The sequence below is a fragment of the Eschrichtius robustus genome, chromosome 4 (genome assembly GCF_028021215.1).
Source record: "Eschrichtius robustus isolate mEscRob2 chromosome 4, mEscRob2.pri, whole genome shotgun sequence".
Lineage (NCBI taxonomy): Eukaryota > Metazoa > Chordata > Mammalia > Artiodactyla > Eschrichtiidae > Eschrichtius > Eschrichtius robustus.
In genome coordinates, this window is record NC_090827.1 from 149,554,097 (window position 1) to 149,577,935 (window position 23,839).

Genomic DNA, 23,839 nt, shown 5'->3' on the forward strand with positions numbered 1-23,839 from the left:
GGGGCTCCCGGGGGCGGTTTCCTGGCTGTGGAGACCCCTCCTGGTGTAGGAAGTCAAGGGGGGCAGAGTGAAAGCTGGGAAGAGCCCAGGTTCCCAGAGTCTCTGAGCTGTTATTCCCAGAGCCGAGGCGCCTCCATCCTTGAAGCCGCTGAGCTGAGGCTGCTGTTGCCGGCTGCCCGGCACATCCGGGCTGATGCCCTTCCGGACGAGCCCCCTGGCCTCCCTGCGTTGGGATCCTCCCCCCTTCTCCTCTTGGAAGGGAAGCATCCCTATGGGGTGAGCCCTGGGGCTGCCTCAGGCCTGCCCCACATGCAGGGTGTGCCCCCCAGGCAGCCCGTCTGCCCGAGCCCGCGAGCACCTGCTCTCATTTTCCAGCACGAGGGTGTGCACTGCGGCCACCGTAGCCTGGGTCTGCGGGATCTGGACTCAAAACCCCATCCAGAGCTGCCTGTCCTGGGGCAGGCGGAGTGGCCCTCAGGAAAATGAGCTACACCCCTACCCCCAGGTCCCGGGATGGACATCTTGTCCTGAAAAGCCCCAAGGGTACGTTCTCAGCCCAGCGTCCAGTTTGGGGTCAGGAAGATGACCTCAGCCCTCCCTGTTGCCCCGGGGACACCTGCCCCAGCTGGCGGCGTGGTCTCTGCCTGTCCCGATGGGGGGCTGCCAGGCTGAGAGCTGCGCTGAGCGGGGTGCCATGCCTGTAGTTCCCCCGTGTGCCACCCAGCGTTGCCGAAATGGCTGCGATGGGCCGTGTCACCCAGATCCAGCCTCTGGGTTCCGGGAGCCATTTCTTACCAGCCCCCAGGACCACCGTGCCCTCTGCCCAAAGGTCACCGTGACATTGGGCGTCACACACGCTATAGCATCGCAGCAACGTGCCGCCCATCTGTGGGTGCACAGGCCAGGTGATCGCTGAGCACAGTGGCCTGGCTGCGGCCTGCCCCGAGGACACGCCGGGTGACGGCTCTGAGCCGGAGCGTCTTGTGGGACGTGGGCTCTCATGGGCGCTGCACAGGTGGCTGTGAGGTGGACTGAACCAGGCCCACGCGGTCTAGCCGCGGGCCAGGCGGCGTCAGGGCCCACAGCGGTCTGTGTCCAGGCGGCCCAGCCCGAAGTCCCATTTCCTCCAAGGACCCAGGGAGCCCTGTGGACTCATAGGTGCGTGGCCCTGCAGCCCTCGCCCGTCCCCAGAGCCTGGCTCACCCCGTCTGCCTCGGAGGAGGTGCACCAAGGGGAACAGTGGTTACCATAGTGACTGGCCTGCCGCCAGCCGGGGCTGGTCGGGGTTAGCAGGGCAGGAGGTGACCTCTGAGCGTCCCGAGGGCTGGGTGGCTGTGAGCCTGGTGGCTGGTGGCGTTTAGAGGCCGTGGGCTGAGTCAGTGCTGGTGGTGGAGCGAGACCCAGAGGGGAGGCTCCTGGGGGGTCCTGCGGGCAGGGGAGTGACCTCAGGTCACGTGGCACATCTTCCAGGTGCCGTCCAGCCTCTCTCCGTCCTCCACCCTGTTCTGTGTCCCTGGCCGGCGGGGGGGTCTGCTCCCCTAGGCAGCCACCTTCCTGTCCCACCCAGAGGTGACCTCCACCCCCGTCTCCCCATTAAAGACCCCTGTCACCTCAAAGGGGATCGCGAGCTGAGGCTGTGCTTCGTCTCTCTGGGCTCTGCTTCTGGGGTGACTGCCTGCCAAGGGTCACCATGGAGGCCCAGGGCTGCTGCAGGGAGAGCTTCGGCACGGAGAGGTGAGAGCGCCCTTTAACCTCCTCCCTGCCCGTTTCCGGCTGGCCCCTTCCTGGGGTCGTTTTTCTTGGGGTCTCTGTGGTTAGGGGAAGAGGCAGCTCATAGGAAAGTGCATTAAAAGTGGGTGAACGGTGGGCCTTCACTCAGGAAACGGTTACCGTAGCTGCTTGGAGCCACCCGACTCATCCCAGACGGAGCCCTCGGTCCAGTGTGGGAGACAGGACTTTTGGGAGGTCCTGGACCCGGCGAGGATGGGCTGCCTGCAAAGAGATTGCTCTCGTCCAGACAGGAGGCGGACAGGACAGCCACAGCCGTCCCCCGAGTCCTGTTGCACTTGACGGTTTATATCTGTTATCATAGTTAAACCTCACTACCCATAGGGTGTCAGTGACCTGCTCCCCCAGAAAGCAAATTGAGGCTCAGAGAGGTTGGGTGACTTGCCCAAAATCACACAGCAACTGCCAGAGTCAAGATTCAAACCTGGGACCCCACGTCCCAGGTGGCTCTTTCCTGGTAGGGCCCTTGAGCCGAGGGGCCAAGCAGAGGTTTAATCTGGGTGTGTGTTTACTTCTCACCCTCCATTTAGGGCAGGTGGTGCCGGTCTCCCATGGTCAGTGGTGAAGTGTATTTTCAAAATGAATCCGTTTTAGTAAAAAGCAAGTCAGTATGATACAAAATGTTAAGTAGATGATGATTTAGTTGGTTTGTGGATGGGGCCAACTTCACAAAAGCGGTACGGACTCGAATGATCCCAGTGTGGAAATCGCTGCCCTCTAACTTCTTGCAGAATTAAGATCAGGCAGCATCCACATCTCGCTGTTTTGCAGGCAGAAACCACTGATCTCCTTGTCCGCCCCCCCACCCTGAGCCGCAGTGGCAGTGGCTGTTTCCTTGTCTGTCAGGCTTCAAGGATGCGACTAAGTGGGGAGGAGTGGATGGGTTTTCGGGGTCACCGGCCGGCCCCCAGGCAGGAGCTCGGCTGGGTGGTTGGTATGGTGTCAGTTGGTGCAGTGGGTCGGGCTCCAGAAAGGCCCGATGGCTAAGGATCGGCTGGGAGGTTAATTAAAAGCACATTAATCCACGTGGCCTTCCCAGCCAGTAAATTTCCGCCTTGGGTGATTAGCAGTCCAGTGATTCTTAGTCTGTAGAGGCCGAGGCAGGCCTTTGTAGTAGCCCCTGCATCCCCCCCCATTCAGGTGGTTTATCCACGTGAGGGCTGCCAGGCGTTTGCCCACTGGGGCTTTTCTGCTTTTTTACCCCACACCGGGCGTCGTGGGCTGGATGCACCATTCCGGTAGAGAGGCAGTGGGGATGGGTGCGGGGCAGGAAGAGACAGCCAAGCCCGTGCTCAGAAAACAACAAAACCAGCCCAAACAGACCTGGGTTTGAATGTGGGCTCCGCCTCTTAGCTGTGTGACCTCGGGCAGGTTAGGGAGCCTCCATTTCCCATCTGTAAAATGGGAACGTGAACGCCGGCTGTGAGAGAGGCTCGCGTGGCCCACCCAGTGCAGACCCAGTCTCTCCCTCCACCTGAGGCTCAGTCTCTCCACGCCTGGTGAAGGTACATGTGATATATTGCTTACTATAAATCACAATATCACACCTGCCCACCCACAGCTGATGGGACCAGGCCAGAGGATCAGACCCCAGGGAATCAGCCAGAAGCAACAGACTCAATTGTATGGGAATCTGAACCCGAGAGGTGCGGGGTGTGGGCTCAGGTGGAGGGTCCCGAGCAGAAAGGCCAGCAGGGCCACGTGCCGACTGGCGAGGAGCAGGGAACTCCTCTCCTGCCCAGTAAGATGTAGATCGTGGGTGGATGTCCCGGGTGGGGGATTAGCTGGCAGTGCTGCAGCCTCGGCTTGTGAGACTTGGGGTGGCTAGAGACCCCCATGGCCTCCTCTGTGGCCCTGGAGAGGCAGCGGGGTGGGCGGGCTGGGGTCACGGGGTGAGACGGAGCTGGTGCAGCGGAGGTGCAGGAAGTCTGCTCATCCTCAACCCCCAGAGAAGGGTGTCCTCATCGTCCCTCTCTTTGTACTGATGAGAAGTCAGAGACAACAGAGAGGTTGAGACACTTGCTTAAGGCCACACAGTCAATGGCAGCACCAGAGCTGGAACCCAGGGCTGTCTGGCTGGAGTGCATGCGGGACATGAAAGGAGAGAGGGCTCCCTGCTCTAGGGGGTACTTTACGAGGAGACAGCGCTCAGAGGGACGTCCAGGAGCCAAAGGAGGGTGTCACAGCGCTCCCGACTTTTCAACAGCAGGGGGTGAAGCAAAAGGAATTTCTCCTAAACCCTCAGCGCCGCAGAAAACGACTTTGGTGGAATTCCCCATTTCTTAAACTGCCTTTTTAACCATGAGAACTTGATGCCACTAAAACCAAAGCAGAGCCCTCAGCTGGGCCTCGGCCAGGGACCCACAACGCTCAGCGCCCCTTTAGCCTGATTTAACCTCGGGCTCTGCGGCCCCTGCCTGGCTCGGGGAGTTCCCTCCCTTGGCCGGGGGTCCCTGCAAGCGGGGGAGCGAGGGCTCTGCCCGGGGAAGCAGGCCAAGTGCTGCACTGCTCTTCCCCTTGGCGCCACCCCTCCTCAGCACCCACCCGTCTGAGGCTCCAGCAGAGGCCCAGCTGGGAGTGCTGGGAGCCGTTTCCTGACACAAGTGAAAATCCCAACTCAAGCTCCCTGTGGCTCCAAATGAAAAATGTGGCTTGGTTAGCAGGGCAGCCCATCCCCCTGTCCCAGCTCACTGAAGGCCTGGCTGCAGCCGGGGAGCTGGGGTCCTCGGTACCGGCTGGCTTCTCCTTAGATCGGCTGATGGAGCTGCCCTCGAAGCGCCCCTTGTGCCCGGTCAAGGGGTCAGCCCACGGCCTGTGACCATGCCAGCTTCCCCTGCCCGGCCTGGGGCCAGCAAACCCCTGTAACCACTCTCCGCCACCAGCACTGAACTCCCCACAGAGCTGGATTGGGCTGGGAGAGGCAGGAAGGTGACATTCCAGGCACTTAGGCTGTTAGTAGCCAGTGGCTAGGGGCTGCAAGGGCGGGTGAGGGCTGCCGGCCCTGCTTGTGGCCGTAGGCTACTGCTGGGCTGGTGAAGGCGGCAGGAGCCCCAGAACCCCCGCCCCAGCTACTCCCCAGCCAGAGGGAGGCCTGATGCACCCAAAGGCCGCTCCCTGTCACCTGTTTGTGCAGGCGGACACTCGGAGGCCCCAGGGGGGCTGGGTGGAAGGGAAGCCTGTCTCAGCCCCTCAGGGCCTTGGGGTCCGCCAGCCCCGACTGTGGCCATGTGGTTTTGGTGACCCGGACAGTGGCTGTAACGTAAAGTGCTGGCTGTGAGCCTCAGATGATGTGCCCACAACACAATCATGTTTGCCAGGGTCCCGAGATTGGTCTGTGGGGTTTGGGGCAAGTCCCTTCCCCTCCCCGAGCCTCAGCTTGCTCACCTATAAAGTGGGGGAAGAGCCCTTCTCCAAGCCAGTAGCTGCTTCTGAGACCTTGGGCTGCCTGTCTCCTCTGGGCCCTTCCCCTTCCCAGATCAGGCGCTGGCTGGCCAGCCTCACACCCCATCCCGTGAAGCCCTGAGGGGCTGGCAGCTGGCCGCTCGGAGGGGGCCCAGTCAGGCACTCCTCTCCTGAGCACGTGCCGGGTAACGTTTGGGGTTTCCATGGAAACTGGAAAGCAGAATACAGGTAAGCCTGAGATTTTGTGATTGTACCTCTCCTAGAATAACCAAAGAAGCACAAGCGATCGTAAATGTAACTCTAGCCTTTGGGGTTGGGATTGCTCCACAGTCCTGAGCACCGGTGCCTCCCGTGAAAGGGGAGCCTGAAGAGGCAGGGAGGGAGGGAGGGGCGCCTGTGCCCCTCGATGGATGCCCACCGGCATTTCCCAACGGGCAGGACAGCTGAGGGCCGTAGCCGCTGACCACTGGACAACCCTGCACAAGTGACACTCGGGAAACACCAGGCGGGCGTCGGTTACCTCTGCACCCAGCCTGTGTGAAGCAGGGGGCCAGGTCCCCTGGAAGCGGAGCCTGAGACAGGGATCCCGGAACATCAGGACCAGGCAGGGCAAGGAGTTAGGCAAGAAAGTAGTCTCGCTGGAGTCACGCTGGGTCTCTCGGGAGCTGTGTGTGAGCAGTGCCCTCCGGCAGGCCCAGCTGGCAGCAAGGGCCCTTTTGTACCTCCCTGTGCTCTGGGCTGGGCGGGAAGCAATCCCCCAGGGGTGGCCCTGATGAGGGCAATTTCCATTGAAAGAGGCAGAGCCGGGCCTTCCCTGCCTGCCGCGCTGCTCTCGTGAGCAGGAGCCCGTTTCAGTGTGGAAACCGCAGCCCGGGCGGTTGGGCCCCGCGAGGAGGGTCTCACAGGTGAACCGGAGCAGAGGCGCTTGACATGTGCCCCCCCGTGTCAAAGCCCACCTCGGGTGGCTTCCGGTCATGGTGTTTGACCCAGTGTCCGTCACTCGGTGGGGATGCGAAAGGGGTGGCACGGTGGGTGGGTGGTGAATTCATTCCTGGATGTGCTGAGTTTGGGGTGACATCCCCATGGAGACATTGGGGGCAGTTAGGTTCATGTGTCTGGACTCAGGAGCGGGATATGGGCTGGAGCTGTCCTTTGGACCACCCAGGTAGAGATGGAGATGGTACGTTAGCTTCCTTTTGCTGCTGTAACAAATGAGCACAGACATGGCGGCTTATACAACCCAAATCATTATCGGTCTCACGGGCTAAAGTCAGGTGTGGTCAGGGCCACACCCCATCTCGAGGCTCCAGGGCGAATCCACTCCTCACCTTTTCTAGCTTCTAGAGGCGCCGGCACTCCTTGGCTTGTGGTCCCTCCTCATCTGCAGAGCCAGCCCTGTCACATCCCCCCCGCCCCATTTCCGCAGTCACGTCCTCTGCTGATGACCCTCCCTCGTCCACACTGAGGGACCCTCTGATGCCATCGGGCCCGCCCGACAGCCCAGGACCATCGCCCGTCTCAAGGTCAGCTGGTGAGCAACTTCCTGCCGTCTGCACCCTTCACTCCCCCTTGCAGTGCGACCTGACCTCACGGCTTACAGGGATTCCCGCGGGGACGTCTTGGGTGGGTGGACGCTATTCTGCTGACCCCAGATGGTACCTGGGGCAGTGGGAGGGCATGAAACCAGCAGAGAGTGTGTGCAGAGGATGGAGCGCGGGGGCCATCGGAGGGAGAAAGCATTCGGTATAGACGCGGATCTGAGGTGGGGCTGCAGGACGGAGCCGGCAGGGACAGCGAGGGGGCTGGATGGGGACCCCTGGGCCTCCGGGACACGGAAGCCAAGAAGGGAGTCGGGGGGCTGAGGGGCACAGGCCCCCACGGTCCCAGGTCTGCTTCAGAGTCTGTGCTGCTCCCCGGCCTCCTGCCTCTGCCTGGCCACCTCCACCTGCGACCATGAGCGTCGGTTACCCGAAGAGGACAGAAAGTGACCGCGGCCGGAGGCTCCTGGGGGGTGAGCTCAGCCCGGGGTCTCGATGAGGAGGGGTGAGCGTGGAGATGGAGCCGGAGGGTGCTCCCTGCGGTCACATGTAACCAGCTTTGGGGACTGCCCGAGTGTCCCACCGCGGGAAAGAGGCCGCCGCTGTCGCTTTAGTGTCCGATGGGCGGGGTGCACGGGGGGCGGGTATCCTCGCAGCCGTACAGGGCCCTGTGCTGAGTGTCACGGAAACGCCCTGGACGCATTGAGCTTTCACAATAGCGAGTCACAGAGAGCATGGGTCCCTTCCTGAAACCATGCGCGCTCAGAGAAGAGTCTGGAAGGACAGATGGGGAAATTGAGTGATGATTTCCAGGGGACTGATGCCGGGGACTGCTTACTTTCTTCCCGGTGGTAGTCTGTGTTTGCGGTCAGATGACGGCCCCCCCAAAGATGTCCCCCACCGTGGGGACCCGAAGCCAGCCGCCCTCCTCGCTCACCCTGTGTGGGTGGCCCCCAAAGAGCACGGGTGTGTCATCGGCCAGGCGGCTCTGCACCTGCTCCTGACAGAGGGACAGACCCAGGTACGTGGGCACGTGAGTCGCCCAGAGATCTCAGAGGTTCGAGTGCTAAGTCGATGGGAACCTCCAAGGAACCGCTTCAGGGGGCATGATGGCAGGTGACAGTCCAGCAGAGACAGGAACGGATGAGGAAAGGGGTGCGGGGCCGTGACCTGGGAGAGGGGCGACCTCGGGAGAGGCAGCAGGAGGGCCGAGGCCCCGGTGGGGAGGGAGCTCGTGTCACTTCGGCAGCACAGAGCAAGGGGGCTCCGGGAGGGCCCGGGCCTGTGAGCGGAGGCGAGGCCCACAACGGGTCCCACGGGTGACATCGTTCCTGTCTTGGTCCTGCTCAGAAGCCTGGGGTCCGCCCGGTGTCTCCTCCCCGACCCCAGGGCCAGTCAGCAGCCTAGCCCTGTCAGCGTCGCCACCACTCCTCTCTCAAGTCGCATCCCGCCCCACGCCGCACCCCACCCTACCGGCGAGCCCCCGGCCACCACGCGAGGCCAGCCGCCCTCATGCGACTTTGGGTGCTGGGATCAGCCTCGGAGCACGAAGCCTGAAGGACCTTGCTGGCTGGGTCCGCTGCTGTGTGCTCAGCACGAGGACCGGGCGGGACAGAGAGTGGACACAGCAAACATCGTGGACGAGGGAGCGGGTGCGCCCGGCCTGCGTCTGCCACGACGCAGCCCAGGCTCCCTCCTCCGGGCCCTCGGCCGTGCTCACGGTTGCTGATGGCCTCTGTCTGTCTGCGCAGACCCCTGTCTGTGTCCTGGCCCCGCTCCCGGCTGGCACAGAGGGAAGGAGGCACTGTGGCCTGTGCTGGGTGCATCTCAGGGGCCAGACCCCTGGGGGAGGCTGTCGTGTGCCTCCCATGACCCGCAGGACCTGGGGGCTGGGAGAGCAGAGCTGGGCGGGCGCCTGGCTCAGCACCTTCCTCCAGCCCTGCAGTGGCTCCTTCCTCCCAGCGACACGCCTCCCGTCGCCTGCCCGGAGGACACCTCGTGGGACCTGGATTGGGGTGGCAGGGACGGGTTGGGGGAGTCACTGCCGGGGTCGCAGGTGAGGGAGCCAGGCAGACCCGCCTGGGGTCTCAGCTCAGCCACTGAGTATGCGTTCGGGAAACTCCCTCACCAGCCTGCGCCTCAGCCTCTTCATCTGTAAAATGGGGCACTGGCCTCCCCTGTGGGATCTCGGGAGGGCGGGATGAGAGGCTGGTGGGATCCCGGTATCTGCTTGTTAAACGTGAGCATTCTGGGTGCACCGGGGGCTCACGATGACCCACCGTGGGGGCTCACGATGACCCACCGTTTGAGCTCCTGACGGGGAGCCTTCCCTTGGCGGCGTTTCCCGCAAGGATCCACCTACACCAGTTTAGTCTGACTTGGGCGCAGAGAATTGCTCGAATTGGAAGAGCAGCCCCAGTTGGCTTTAGGCACCCCGGAAGCCAGCTTGTGCCGAGTCAGCTCCGCGGCACGTGGGCAGTACAGCCCGAGGGCCGTCTCCCTGGGTCTTGGCTGTCCAAGCTCTGCGGCGCTGCCCCCTTCCTCGACAGGAGTGATGGAAACCGGGAGAAACGGGAGCGAGCTCTGTGAAGGGCTGAAGGAAAATAACTGCCAATAAAACCCCAGTGGTTCCTTGTTTGGGAAAAATCGACAGGGAATGTCAAAGGTGCATGGAAATGTGAAGAACCGAGAACAGTCACGGCGATCTTGAAAAAGCAGAGCTACGCTGGAGGGACTCACTGACAGGGTTAATCCCTGTTATAAAGGGGCATAATCGAGCCGGGGAGGTGTTGGCACCCGGACAGGCAGCCAGACCGAGAGGGCGGGGCATACAGAGCAGCCCCCAAGTCCCTGCGCTGATGGGGGAGGAAGGTACCTCTGCAGGGGAAGCGTGCACTTTCCCGTTAAGGTGCTGCAGCCCGTGTCTGGGAAAGTGAGCCTTGCCCCCGGCTCTCCGCACACCCCAGCTCAGTCTATGATGGACAGCAGATCCGAACATGGAGGTCAAAACAGAAAGCCTTTTGGAGGACAATGTAGAACACCATCTTCAGGACTCGGGGCGGTGGGGGTGGTGGGGGCGGGGGGCGGGAAGTCAGAGGTTTCTCCACCGGGACACACACGTAAGTTCTACTTATAAAGACAGCATTGTAAATTGGGCTATAGTAGAATTAAGGATGACAGCCCATCAAAAGCTACCGGTAAGAAAAGGAACCAGCAAGCTGAAAACGGAGGTGTTCGTAGTACGTACAATGGACAAAAATATCTGAATCTACAATAAAGAACAACTACAAACCATTAAGAAAAAGGCAGATAAAACATACAAACGGGTAAAAGACTTTAAAGACACACCTCAGGAAAGAGGATGTTCAAAGGCTTGGGAAACCTGAAGAGGTGCTCAGCTTTCTCAGTCCTCGGGGAGATGCAGATTGAACCACACGCAGGGTCATTAAATGCCCACCAGAAAGAAGTCCTGAAATACACCAGACGTTCCACGTGCTGCGGCAGCCGGAGCTCGTGGGGCGCCGCTGGGGCAAGCGGGTTCTGGCGCTTTGAGCCAACGTTTGGGTCACTCCGTCTGGCAGCATCTGCTGGGCGGCGACTCAGCACTCCCACTCCCGGGTGGACACCCAGCAAAAACGCGCACGTCGGGCACCCGCTGGAAACCACTTAGGTGTCTCCAACAGCGATCTGAGTGCGAGGGAGAACCGCACGGCAGTGACACGGCTTCGCGTGGCACACAGCGTGGGTGGATCCTGGGCGCGGGACGGCTGCGCGGGGCGGCCGGACAGAGGAGATGTGTCGTGTGTGCCGCCTTTGAGAAGGTCCTGCCCAGGCAAGGCCATCTGCACCTGCGGGGGAAGGATGTGCTGCTTTCAGGAGGGATGTGGTGCTTGCGGTGGGGGTGGGCAGAGGCCTCAGAGCGCAGGTGCTGGTCTGTGCTTTCTGATCTGGGCAGTGGCTGCACGGCTGTGGCCGCTTCATGAAACTTCGTCCAGCTGCCCAGTGAGGGTACTTTCTCTAGCTCCCTAAGAAATTTACCAAATACGCCCCCCATCTCAGGGCTGCACAGAAAAACAATTAACAAGACTCCCCGGCACACAGGCCGGAGGACCTGTGTGGGAGGACCACGTGAGGTGCTCGTCCACACGCACCGGGACTTCGAGTTCATTTATTTAACAAATACTCTCAGAACTCCTGCTCTGGGCTGGGTCCTGTTCTAGGCTCGGAGGAAGCGATCTCGAAGAATCCAAGCTGAGCCCCGCCAAGCTGACCGCTAGGAGCTCACCGTCCAGTGAAGGGCACCCCGTGACTCGCACCCTGGGTTCTCACTCTGTGCCAGGCTCTAAAACGGTGCTGCAGACACAGCCCCTTTCCCCACGCTGCTCCCGGGCTGGCGAGGACTCAAAGAGAGGCTAACACAAGTGTCACCAGGGGCAGAACCCAGGCCGTGGGAGCCTGGAGGAGTGTCAGACCCAGACTGGGGAGGGGTGAATCTGGGAAGGCTTCCACAGGGAGGTGACCCTGGGATGAGCCTGAAGAACGTGTAGGAGGCTGGGGCTGGACTGGGGGTTGGCGTTGCCTCTGGTCCAGGGAGCAGGGAGTCCCTCTGCCTGCGGTATTCTTTCACCAAAATACTCATGCAGCTCACTCGCTGCCGTCTCTCAGCCTTGGCTCAAATATCCTCTCCCCGGGCCAGATGATCTGAGGGGGTTCACTTCTGCTTCTAGAAACAGGACTTTGTGTTCTGCCTGGCTGGACCCCAGGAGTTCAGCCCAGGGCCTGGTATGTCCTGGCAGCTCAAGAAATATTTGTGCAGCTGATGCTTGATCAGCTGGCTGACGTAGCAGCCAGGACCTCCGTGCTTTGGGCCGGCTTTTCTGTGCCTGTGAGATGGGCCTTTCAGCTAAAAATATGCCAGATTTTGCTGCTGGCGCTCTGAGGTCCCAGTCTCAGCGCTAACACTTAAATGTTCTGTGATTTTGGTCAGAACATGTCTCTTCTCTGAGCCTTGGTTTCCCTTGTGTTTCAAGGGAGCTACACCTGCTCCCTACGCTGGGTCAGAGCCCGGCATACAGCAGGTGCTCAGCGGGTGCAGAAGACACCATTATTTTGTACGAGTCCATTTATTGGAAGGATTGGGCTGCCTGAGTCTTGGCCAGGAAGGGCCATGGCCACCGGCTTCAGGGGGAACAGAGCACCCCTAGAGGCCGACACGTTGACCGGCACAGCTGGCGAGACCCTTCTGTGCCGCTTGTCTGGCCTCGGATCTCATGACCGGGAATACACTGCAGGCTGCCTGTGACTACCCCGCCTGCTACCTACTACCCCCATTCCCCCGCTGGACCCGGAGGCCGCCAGCTGCACCAACATTGTCTTCTATTTGTAAACAAACTGCTTTCCTTCTGCTGAAGACAAGAGAGACTTAAGCGGTGGGGGCCCAGCCCAGACTCTCTGCAGACGGGACAGACCCTTCCTGGCCTCTGTCCCTGACAGCCTGGCCTTCATGCTCCTCTGACTTCCCTGAGGCCTCTTACGCAGCCATCATGAAGGTTCCCTGGGGGTGCTGAGGCTGAGGGGATCAACTTCTAAGAGGGAGTCTCGAATAAGCTGGTTTCTATTCCCAGGAGGTCCCTGAGCTAGGGAGTTTAGGGGTGGGGGAGAAGAATGGGCCAACAGAAAGGAACCTGGTTCTGTGTGAGGATGAGAGACCCTGAGTCCCCACATGGCAGCGCGGGGCTGCGACAGCAAGACCCTCAGGAAAATAGACCCTCTTTTTTCTTAAGCGTTCAGGTCGGCACTTCTCAAATGATCTATGGGGAAGAATGGTTTCAAAAAATTCCCAATCTGTCAGAGCAATACTTTTGGAAAATATAATAAACTGTTAGAAAATGAAATAAAAAGGTAGTCATTCAAAAGACAGGCTCATTTAAACATCATTGTTTTAAGATTTAACAACAAACAAAATTGCTTTGTCTAATTGTCACAAACGTTTCTGTCTACTCTCGATTTCTGTGCCTTTTTTTCCCGACCAGTCACAATGGTTTGCCAATGGCTCTGGGCCAGGGCCAGCTCGGGGTCATGCTGGCCCAGCGGGGTCAGCCTCAGGAAGATGGCTTGTGCTTGGCCGGAGACGGTGAGTTGCCTGGAGCTGAGAGGCCTGAGGGCCCTGGGGGTTGGGCGCCCTGCGGAGCTGCAGGCCCAGGTCCACCTGGGGCCACTCAGCGCCTGAGGGGGGGGTGGCTGGTGCCAAGTCCATTTTGACCCTGAGAGATGGGGGGGGTCACGGGCAGAAGTTTGCAGGTGGATGTGCTGCCTCAAGACAAGGAAGATGGTTGGGGAAGGAAGGCTTAACCTTGGGGGGGGGGGTTCCCTTTGGACCATGTGAAAAGTCAGTCTGATTAGACAGGTTTACATTCTTTCCTTTTTACACTGTCGTGTCTTTTAATTTCTTAACCTTCGGAGGGAATTTCATGATTCTTTACAACTTTGGCAGGAGGACCAAAGAGAGAAACGAGGGGTGGGGAGATAAACGGGAGTGGGGTTTGCTCCTTGTCCCTCTGATAGCCCAGGGCAGCCTGGCAGCATCAACAGCAAACCGAGAGGGGGTTGGATGGTTGCGGTGGGGCCTGGGCCTTGGACAGAATGTCTGTGAGCTGCCTAGGTAGGTTCACAGGGCCATAGGGAACACTGGAAAGACCCCTCCTCCAGGAAAGGAGCAGTGGTTCAAGGGACAGGATGGGCCCTGTAGGTAAACACCCCTATGTTTGCAGTACTCAAGAGGGAGGATAAAGCTGACAGTTGAGGCACATTCATAGAAGCTGCCACTTATTGAGAGCATTACATTCTCTCATTCAATTTCCATGATGGCACTGCAAATGGGGACAATTACTTCCATTGAATAGGTGAAGAAACAGACCAAGAGAAGTGAACTGACTTGCCCATGTTACACAGCAGGTAAGTGCCAATGCATTGATTTAACCTGATCAGACTCCAGAGTGCAGGCTCCTTCTAATGCACCACACTGCCCTTTATTACAACTGAGCTCACGACACAAATGCAGACATATTCAGCTAAGGTTGAACTACACTGGCTTATGCAAAAGGGGAAACTGCCTTCTGCATTCCTTCTGTGGAAATGGAGCATTTTTGTTCCCCTTCCAGTTCCAGGCTGTGAGCTCCAGGAAGAAAGACTGTGTCTTTCTTGATTACCACTGAATCCCCAGTGTCTGGAATGGGTTTGGTGCATAATAGGTGCTCAATAAATGTTTGTGGAATGAATGAATGAATGTACCTGTGGGGATGTAGGATCTATCCTCACAGTTACCCATCTTACCAGCCATCCATCATCATCCATTCATCCATCCATTCATCCAACCACCCACTCATCCATCTATCCATCCATCCTTTATCTACCCACCATCCACCTGTCTATCCATTCACTCTCCCTTCCTTCCTTCCTCCCTCCCTCCCTCCCTTCCTTCTGTCCTTCCTTTCTTCCTCCTTCCCTCCCTCCTACCCTTCCTGCTTTCTTCATTCAGTTCAGCAAGATGTTATTGAACCAGGGACATTCCATGTGCTAAGCACCGTGTTATCCCGAGCGGGGTCCCTAGTGACATTTGCAGTAATGTAGCCTTGTAATAGTGTAACCCGTGCTACCAAGCAGACAATTTCTTGAGAAGCCTGGCGTCTCTCCTAGCTGATTTCAGACATTGCATGAGGGGTTGGTGTGCGGGTGGAGCCTCTTCTTGATGGTGATGCTCTGTCCCCCGGTTCATTCCTGTCTGGAAAGAGAAGGAACCTGAACAACTGCAGAAGGTGCCTAGTACTGGGCGACTGGTCATGATTACCAGGCAGCCTTCAGTGCGGCTCTAGCTGGTTGGGTGGCTCAGTGTTGTAGCCGCATAGCATTTGTTCCGAATGAACCATTAGCAATGAGTTATTTCCAGGATTTAAAAAAGGAGACAGCAGGAAGCCGCTTGACAGGTCAGACGGGACAGAAGCCTCCAGCAGACACAGGCAGTTTTCGGTTTCCTGGTACCATGATTCATCCAGAAATTTATTTTGAAATTCATTTCTATCCGGTGGTAATCAAGGCCAGACCCTGGGGAAGTTCTCTCCCCTAGTGCCAGGGAGGGAGGAGGGGGAGGGAGCTGAGGGAAGGGCTGGCCATTTGGAGGGGAGGGGCACAGTCTCCTGGGTTTGGGAGGCAGTGGCAGGCATGTCCCAGCCCTGTCACCAACCTGCTGTGTGAGGCCGGGGGCCCCCACCCTCTCTGGGCCTCCAAGTCCTCACCTGAGGACAGGCTGGGTGGCTCTCTTCTCCTTCCAGCTCAGCTGTCCTCTGACGTTGACAGTCTCCTGGGTTCCTGCTCCTTCACAGAGTCTGTTTTCAGCCCCAAGAGGCCATGGCCGGGGAGGGCACAGGTTCTGGGGTCAGGAACTCCTGGCCTTGCCACGCACTCTGAGTAACCTGGGTCAGACCCTTCTGCCCTTACCTGCACAGGTGCCCAGGGCAGCACCTCCTGTCTGCAGGAAGGAGGGAGGGTATGGCAGGGCTGCTGGGGGGGGGGGGGGGGACAGGGGCTGGGATGGAGGCCCTGCAGGGTCTGTGCACTCCTGGGGCCAAATAACAGAGGGGAGCCCGAGGCGCCTGTTGAGGGGGTCCGCTCCGCTTCGTCTCCAGCCCCCTCGCCCAGAAAGCCCCCAAAGACACGCCTGGTGGAGGCTTGTCCCTCTGGCCAGGAGGGGCCCAGGCGATTTGGCTCCCTCGTCCTCCTACTGGTGGCCAGGCTCGAGGCCACGTCAGCTGCAGGCCCACGGCTGGGAGGCGGCCCCCTCCTCTCAGGGTTTTCACGAGGTACAAACTCCTGGCAGGAGGCGAAGAGGGCGGGCACCTGGGGAGAGAGAAGGAAAAAGTGACTTCCAAGAACTGAGTTGCATTCAGGAATCTCTTTGCCTTGACGGTGCCCTTTCCCTGTGCTGGCCCACACTGGCCTGACTTTGCCCGTCCAGGCTTCAGTTGGGTGTTAGGGCAGAAAGGGAGCAGGAAGCCTGCCGAAGTTCTCCTGACTGGGCTGGTGCGGGGTGGACGGCAAAGGGGCTGGGTTAGGGGAGTTAGGGCTCCGGGCGGGACAGCAGAGCAAGGGGTCTGAAGTACCTTGGGGCAGTTTAACTTAAGTTCCCGTCTGCAAAATGAGAAAGGGCCTTCCCGGTGCAGGGTGGCTGGGAGATGACTGACCGAGGGCACGGAGTAGCCTTTGCTGCGGACGTGTGTCTGCTCACAGCCCGCCTGCAGCCAGGCCCTGACTCTTGTGGCTGCATCAGCCTGGACAAGGTGCTTCTGGGACCCTCAGGCGGTCCACCTGTGGGCGGGGGACAGAAGACAGCGTAGGGGAGCTGCTGTAGGATCATCTAGAACTTTCTCCAGTTCTTTCCAACCCTGGTGATCTGAGTGTAGGGTGGGATTGTGCCCGTGCTCTGGGGTCATTTGCCTGTTTCTGTCCCGGTGTTTCCTCAGCTGAGGACACGGGCAGGGGTCAGCGGTGCCCACCCTCTGGGAGATGGGAGGTGAGTGAGTCGCATTAGGGACTGAAGCACTGTTCTAGGAAGACAAAAGGACCCTTTGCTGAACCCTCATGCTCGGCACCACGTCTGACCTGTGCTGGGGGCTGAGCAGACTTGGGGAGTGGATGAGAGAACCCCCTGTGGTCAGCAGGACCACAGCCCCGTTTCTGGAGGGCTCAGAGGCACCTGGCACCTTGGCTGTGAGATGACTCATTCAGCCGCTTACTGGGTGGTCCTGGATCCTGCAATCAGTCTCTTGGAATGTCATCTTCAGAGAGCCAGACGGACTGTGCCAGCCAGAGCTCTGGGCGGGAGTAGTGGCTGGCGTGGTCGCCCTTCTGGGGCACCAACTTTGTGAGACCCTGGGTGGGCCCCTTCTCTTGGGGCCTGAGTTTCCCCATCTGTAGAGTGGTGGGGAATAAGGACCATCCTCTGAGCCTCTGGTGGGAAGGAGATGGGGCACAGAAGTCTAGTGCGGAGTTGTGTTGGGGAATGAGTGGGCTTGGTGAGACCCCAAGAGACAGGCTGAAGGGAGGAGCAGGTGAAGTTGGAGCTGCAGGTATGGCCAGGGGAGTGGAGTGGAGGTACCGGAGTAGAAAATTAGGAATGTTCCTTAAAGGGGGACAGATAGCAGGTGCTCACCCCCTTAACCTCTCCTCTTCCCTTCTTCTTGGCTGGAATGCATGTGTGCTAGTTGGAGCTGCAGCAGCCAGACTGTGACTTTGAAGATACATACCACACAGTGAGTATGTGGAAGCAGAAAGGGAGCAGGCTCTGGGGTCTCTGCTGACCTCATGTCTCCTGACATATTTTACCTGAGAAGGTAAACTGCTGAACTCTTTAAGCCATTTAATTCTGTTTTCTGTTGTATGCAGCCATACCTGGTCCTACCTTGCTTGGCCATCTTTGGGGCTCAACTGGATACAGGACCAGATGGTGTGAGCAGAAGGGAAGGAGGGGAGGAAATGTTAGGGGTTCCAGAGAGAATGTGAAGTAGCTACTGGAGAAGCCAATTCAGCATGTCTTTACTATTTTGTAGGAAATCCTGTTTGGGCAAAGCCTACCAATATTACCAATATCAGGGATGAGAGAGGTGACATCACTACAGATTTCATAGATATTAAAAGGAAAATAGGGACTAGTACATACAACTTCATAAAACTCAACAACTTAGCTACAATGGACAAATTCCTTGAAAGACATGAACTACCAAAGCTCAAGAAGAAAAAGATTCTCTTTTCAGAGTATAGCCCTATAGCTATTAGAGAAATTGAATTAGTAATTGAAACCTCCCCAAAGAGAAAATTCAGGCCCAGATGGTTTCACTGGAAAATGCTACCAAAAATCTAAGGAAGAAATAACACCAATTATCCCCAGACTCTTCTGGAAAATAGAAGAGGAAGGAATATTTCTCAACTCATTCGATGAAGCCAGCATTATCCTGATACCAAAACCAGACACCGACATTACAGAAAGTACAGACTAACTTCTTTTATGAACATAAGTGGAAAAATTTTAAACAACTTGAATCCAATAATATATAAATAGAATAATATATTATGACCAAGCCAGATTTATCCCAGGAATGCAAGGGTGGTTTAACATTTTAAAAGCAATCGATGTAATTTGCCGCATTAATAAGCTAAAAATGAAAAACCACATGATCATTTCAATAGATGCAAAAAAAGCTTTGATAAAACCCAACGTGTATTTTTGATAAAAACTCTCAGCACACTAGGAATAGAAGGGAACTTCCTTCAGCTGAGCAAGGACACCTATAAAACACCCCTGTTCATGTCGTACTTTGTGGAGGAAGACAGACTGCCTCTGAGAAGAGGGACAGGACAAGGTTATATGCTGCCCCACTCCTGGTCAGCATTGTACTGAAGGGCTGGCCAGTGCAAGGAGGCAACAAAAAGAAATAAAGGGCATGCATGTTGGAAATGAAGAAGTAAAACTGTCTTTTTCACATGCACCATGGTCATCTATGTAGGAAATCTGATGGAATCTGATGGAATCTACAAAAAAGCTATTAGAACGAATAAGGGAGTTTAACAAGGTTGCAGGATACAAGCTCAATATATAAAGCCATTTTTAATACACTAGCAATGAATGATTGGAAATTGAAATATAAAAGAACCATTTACGAGAACATCAAAAAGTACGAAATACTTGGGAATAAATCTGACAAAAGAGATGAAAGGCTGGTGCATTGAAAACCGCCAAATACTGCTGAAAGTAAAGACCTTAAAGACAAAAAAGAGGTTAAGATGACTCTTCTCCCTAAATTTATCTGTAGATTCGACGTAATCCCAGGCAAGCTCTCAGTGGGCTTTTTAGTAGAAATTGACAAACCGATTCTAAGATTCATATGGAAATGCAAAAGACCAAAAGTATCCAAACCAAGTTGAAAAGAACGAAGCTGGGAATTCCCTGGTGGTCCAGTGGTTAGGACGCGGCACTTTCACTGCCCAGGACTCTGGTTCAGTCCCTGGTTGGAGAACTAAGGTCCTGCAAGCCACGTGGTGGGGCCAAACAAACAAAGTGAAGCTGAAGTATCCACTATTTGAAGGAGGACACACACAACACGGTATCTCATGGCATCCTTTCAACGAGCCCAAGAGGAAGCAGGTGTAGGGAAGTTGTTGCCTTACCCAGATCCCACAGGTCGCGGGTGCTGGGCTGGAGGCTCAGGTGGGCAGGACCGTGCCTGCCCTGCTCACTTCTGCATCCTCAGCTTCTAGCCTCGTGCCTGGCACATCGCAAGGGCTTAGCAAGTAATAATAGTAAGAATCATAACAGCCAATGTTAGTGTACACCTTCTGCACGCCTGGCACTCTCTAAGCACTTTCTATCAATATCCACCCTGTGTAGACAGAGTGGGAGCGGCAGACGGCATTTTTCCTCACCTAGTGTCCTTAAGGGGGGATTTTCCTAAACCTGCCTGGAGGAGAGAGCTCTTCCCTGCTGGGGGAGCAGGCCGTGCACGAGCTTCTCCGCCCTCTGTCCCCTCTGAGTTTGCAGCGTGGTCGGATGTGTCCCCTCTGAGTTTGCAGCGTGGTCAGCTCCCCCCGGTGGCAGGGTTTCGGGGCAGCCCTGACAGGAGGCCTGCAGGGGTCACTGCTGCCCGTGGCCCGACGATAGCCTAACCCTGGTGGCCGGCACTAGGAAACCACGGTTGCTACCCATCCCAGCTATGTTCTTCTGAATCCAGCTTTGTTTGTCTGTTTTAAGTATTAAAGCTGGTATTTTATTCCCAGTCCCATCTGCCTGATTCCTTTGTCCCCAGTTGGCTCCAGGCTTGGGCAGGACAGACGAGCGTGATCAGTGAAGGCCTCCTCCCTCTGGGAAGTAATCCACATGCCATCCCTATGGTACGGGCACTATTTTTTATTTTTATTTTTGGCTGCATTGGGTCTTCGTTGCTGTGCGCGGGCTTTCTCCAGTTGTGGCGAGCAGGGGCTGCTCTTCGTTGCAGTGCGTGGGCTCTAGGCACACGGGCTTCAGTAGTTGTGGCACGTGGGCTCAGTAGTTGTGGTGCACGGGCTTAGCTGCTCCGCGGCATGTGGAATCTTCCCGGACCAGGGGTCGAACCCGTGTCCCCTGCATTGGCAGGTGGATTCTTAACCACTGCGCCACCAGGGAAGCCTGCGGGCACTATTAATATCCTCATTTTTCAGATGAAGAAATGGAAGCACAGAGAGATGAACGAATGAATGAATGGATGAATGAACAAATGAAAGGACAATTTGCCGCCTGGGCTCTGCCATGAACTATCCTGCCTTTGACATGAAGAGCCAGGTTTGGCTGGAGGGAGATGGGTGGGTCAGTAGCTGGCCCGGGTACAGACCATCCGGGGGGTAGACAGCAGCTGCCCTGTGCCCTGTTGCTGTGACTGGCCGGACAGAACCCCCCAGGGCCCGTCAGCTCCTCTCTCAGCGATGGGGTCTCGGCCCGGGGCTTGGGTGGGCTCCATCCTCTCTGACCCCCTGCTCCTATCACAGGCTGGACACAGAAAGGGCAGGAAAGTCGTGTTGAAAGGGCTGGTGGGTTTTAAACATGTCACCTTTTCCGTTCTGACTTTTAGTGCAGGAGGGGAAGCTGAAGGCCTGGGTCCCTATGCTGACCCTGCTTGGCTGTGTCCCCAGTGGGGCGACGGGAAACAAGGTGGCAATGAGCAGCCCACCCTCCGCGCCGGGCTCAAGGCTGCCGCCGCGGGCTGGAGAGCGTTCTCAGCAGGAATTCAGCTGCGGTGCTCCGGGGCCATCTGGAGAAGCCCTCTCCAGGGCTCGCCCGCTAGTGCTTGTACGTCCAGCGGGAGGTTGCCAGGGCCTATTTTCCACTGTGAAAAGAGACGCTCTGGAAGGGATGCGGTGGCCACGTGGATTGGAGCCCCGATTCCAAGCCAAGCCCAGGCTGCTCTTCCTTTTAACCGCCTCCTCCCCATCGTGATGGCCGAAGCTGGGTCCTCTCGCTGTCCTGGGATGCGAAGCTGCCTTCTGTTCAGCAAACACAAACACCCCCGTGGGGCAGACCCAGTTCCTGCCCCCAGGAAGCTTTCCATCTACTGGGGGAAGCAGACAAGGAAAGAGATGGTCACAACATCCACAATCAGCATTGCAGCTATAGTGATCATTTATGGAGTTTTTGTAATATTCTAGGAAGCTTATAAAGATTCCTTATTTAATTCGTTTTTTTTTTAAAGGTGTCAATTTATTTATTTATTTATTTTTGGCTGTGTTGGGTCTTCATTGCTGTGCGCGGGCTTTCTCTAATGGCGAGCGGGGGCTACTCTTCGTTGCAGTGCGTGGGTTTCTCATTGTCGTGGCTTCTCTTGTTGCGGAGCATGGGCTCTAGGCGCGTGGGCTTCAGTAGTTGTGACACGCAGGCTCAGTAGTTGTGGCACGCAGGCTCAGTAGTTGTGGCTCATGGGCTCAGTAGCTGTGGCACGTGAGCTCAGTAGTTGTGGCTCGCGGGCTCTAGAGCGCAGGCTTAGTAGTTGGGGCGCACGGGCTTAGTTGCTCTGCGGCATGTGGGGTCTTCCTGGACCAGGGCTGGAACCCGTGTCCCCTGCACTGGCGGGCGGATTCCTAACCCCTGTGCCACGAGGGAAGCCCCTCCTTATTTAATTCTTACCACAACCTTTAGGGCATACAGTATTACCCTTGTTTTATAGACAAGGGACCTAAGCTAATAGAAGTTAAGGAATTTGCCCAAGGTCACACAAGTAAAAGAGGAGAAGGATTTCAACCTTTCACGACCTACCCCAGTTTATCAGACTTCATTTCTGTGTTTTCTGCTGCGGCAGAGGGAAGCAGAGAGGCTGCAGGAGCCCAGAGGAGACACCAAACCCAGGCCTGGTATCAGAGAAGTCTGCCTGGGAGCAGTGAGCACATCGGGTATTGAAGGATGAATAGGAGTTGGTCAGGGGGAGGAGGTGAGGGAGGGCATTCCGGATCCCAAGTCAGAGAGCTGGTCTTGGCTCCCCTCTGTCATTTAGTGTGGAAAGGGCAGGCACTTTGACAGATGGGGCTGAAATAATTGCTTGTCTGTGTGGGCAATGAAGACGTAGGGCCCTATCGTACACAAAGCAAATTCTGGATGCATTGAAGACCTACATGGGAAAAGCAAAACTCCAAAACGTTGAGAAGAACATCCAGGAGAATGTTCTTGCGATCTCAGGTTAGAGAACGCTTTCTCCACCAGGACGGGAAAGTCCAGACCATAAACGGAAGTAGCGACGTACAGCGTGTGCCGCAGGGTGCCGACACACAGTCGGGGTCGCTCGCACGGCACATGGCTGCAGAGGGCAGCATCCGGCGCCCACCGTGCGCTCCCGGGGGCAGAGTGCCTCCCTCCTCTCGGCCACGGGCCCCTTCTCCTGTTCACATTCACTCATTTCTTCCTTCAACGCGGCTTCTGCCCGGAGGCCTCCCGCTGGGACGTGGCGCCCACGCACTGCTCGGGGGCTCAGCCTGGGCTCGGGACAGACCACAGCCGAGAGGCCCCAACAGGCGGTTCTGCGCAGTCCACACCAGGGGGCTGTCGCAAGATGCTTGTCCCGGGCTCCCGGCGAGTGCTGGGAGACTTCACCGCAGTTTGCCTGGTGGCAGCACCCAGCACGTGCTCGTCAGAGGTCATCCTGATGCAGACATGCCAGTTGCCGTGGCGAATCCCACGCGGCGCAGGCTGCACGCCCACGCACAGTAGGACCTGTAGGTTTTGGTCTGGGATGAGTTGCTTCTTCCCCACGGACGCCTTGCCCAGGTGCTGCCCCGGGGTGGGGCTGGCTGTCAGGAGGGCTTCCCAGGGGAGGTGTCTCCCAAGGTGACACAAGGTTCGGAATCCCATCTCCATGGAGGCCCATGGGACCCACGGAGGCTGAAAACTCACAGCCTCTCAGTAAGGCCCCTCCAGGGAACCCTGCTCAAAAGGACGCAGGCCTTCCTGTGAGCCAGAGAAATTTCTGGGCCGCGGGAGAGGCAAAGGGCAGCAGAGAAAGCAGGACAGAAGGAAAATGCATTTCAAAAAAGGCTCAAGAATTTGCTGCTCAGGAAATATTTCTGGAAAAGTTCAATGGGGCCACTGTGTGGAGTCTCAAATATTCCCAGTTTAAGAGGAAGGAGGGATTGTGTTCCCGGGGTGTGAGGGCCGGAGAGGCCTCCGGAGCTGGCCTGGGGAGGGCCGAGGTCGGCAGTGGAGGGGGCTCGGGCAGGGAGGGTGCCCGGGGAGGGCGGATAGCAGGCCAGGGCTGAGCTCAGAGCGTGGACACTTGGGGCGACCTTGTGCAGAACTGCTTGGTCCACAGCCCTGGGCCCCGGCTTCCTTCTTCAGTGAAGCCCCCGCCGGCACACTGCCTGTGTCAGCCGCAGGAATGAGTAACCAGCACATCGTCCTGACTCTTAGACATGGACCACCGCGAGACGCTCCCTCGTCTACCTGCCGCTAAGAGATAAAACCCGCTGCCCGGAAACCAGACCCGGCGCTTTCATCTCAGCGCTGGACACCGCCTTTCTGAAGACACGCTTAGTGGCCATGAACTGGACTGCGTGCTGAGAGGGGTCTGGGCGACCGCCCGGCTGAGCTCGAGGCGGGGATGCCGGTGTCCACGGCAAAGTCGGGACAGGCAGTGAGGGTGATGGTCTCATTCCCCGGGCGCTGGAGTCTTGGCACCTTCTGTTTCTGTGTCTTCCTGGGGCTCCTTGGGGAACCAGGCCTGGCCGCTCCGTGCGCCCCCAGCTCCCTCCTGGACCCGGCGTGGTGCCCACACATCACAGGTCGAGTGTCAGGACTCTCTCCTCTGGGGAGCTGGTGTTTCCTCTCCAGTGGTCCAGTGGTCCGGTCAGCCACCCCAGAGCTGCCCGTGGTCTCCCCCAGCCGTAACCCCTGGCCACCAGTGACTTGCTTTCCATCACCACGGTTCTGTCTTTTCTAGAACATCTTATAAATGAAGTAAGACATTGGGATTATCTGAAAAAGGCTACGAGCAACGACTGTGAAAGAAACCCAAGGGGACAGAGAGGCCTGGAGAATGGCTTCCTTCCTCAGC